This window comes from Aplysia californica, unplaced genomic scaffold (assembly GCF_000002075.1).
Source record: "Aplysia californica isolate F4 #8 unplaced genomic scaffold, AplCal3.0 scaffold00066, whole genome shotgun sequence".
NCBI classification, from domain to species: Eukaryota; Metazoa; Mollusca; class Gastropoda; order Aplysiida; family Aplysiidae; genus Aplysia; species Aplysia californica.
Genome location: NW_004797336.1, coordinates 276,606 through 277,593, shown reverse-complemented (window position 1 = coordinate 277,593; position 988 = coordinate 276,606). Strand labels below are relative to the sequence as shown.

The following is a 988-nucleotide window of genomic DNA, read 5'->3' as shown; positions in this document are numbered from 1 at the left end:
CCGCCCGCATACACTCGGGAATCGAACTTGAGTCTTCTGCGTGCGAATGTGTTGCACCAACCGCTACACCACAGACGCCAATAGAAGTACAGAAGTGATCTTGTGTGTTGAGAGGCAGCAGCGACTTTTGTTTATAGAAACTGACCTTTCCTCGAAGAGATTTCGACTTGTCATAAAAATTGATTGCGTAATAGCTTTTAAAAAAACGACAACTTTCGAGGATACAGTTCTTGTATTTTTAGTTAGGTTTTTAGTCTATATAGATGTGTAGTTCTATAAATACCTCAGCTTGCAGCTCTTACTGGATTTTCCCCCTCCATAACTGATAAGATCATCTGCATGTTTCAGTACAGCAATGTGAAAACTCATCAATATGAAAAAAAAAAAAAAAAAGAGGGTGGGTGGATTCTACTCGTCTCCGTAAGTTCCTAGATTTGAATCTTTTTTTATTTGAAGGGTTGGGGGGGGGGGAGCGGTTGAGATGTATTTTATTCCGGAGAGTCGGCGTGATAACGGACACGTTTGTTCATGAAACAGACTTGGACTAAAGCAATGACAGAAACAATTGGAAAGAGCAGGCTGCTCAAGAACCCCATAATAATCTTCCATTTCTGAATAAGATCAAGAGAGACAGACACAAGTGTCTGCGGCCAACAGCTTCTGCTTGAAGCCACAATGACACCTGGGGCGCTTCCAGAAAATTGGAGGCACTTTTTGTTTTAGTAAAAATTTTACGTTACTTGCAACGCAATGTATAACGTTTAGTTTACCTTATTTAGACTTTTACGGCACTTAACACAAATAAGACATAACTGGCGATATGAGTTACTTGTAGGGAGCATCGTACAAAAGAGGAGGGAGGGGGAGAGATAAGGTCAAAAGAAGTTTGGTAGGAAAGAAGGAGCAAACCACACCAGAGCACCCACCAGCCACCCACCAACAGGAGACAGGAACATCAAGATTACAACACACACACACACACACACAC

General features: G+C 41.8%; 1 protein-coding gene across 2 annotated transcripts in view; it reads right to left on the bottom strand.

Moving 5' to 3' along the window:
- The window catches only part of LOC101857628, a 121,616-nt gene that overhangs the window by 113,829 nt on the left and 6,799 nt on the right, over positions 1-988 (bottom strand). The gene's annotated exons all lie outside the window — the stretch shown is intronic.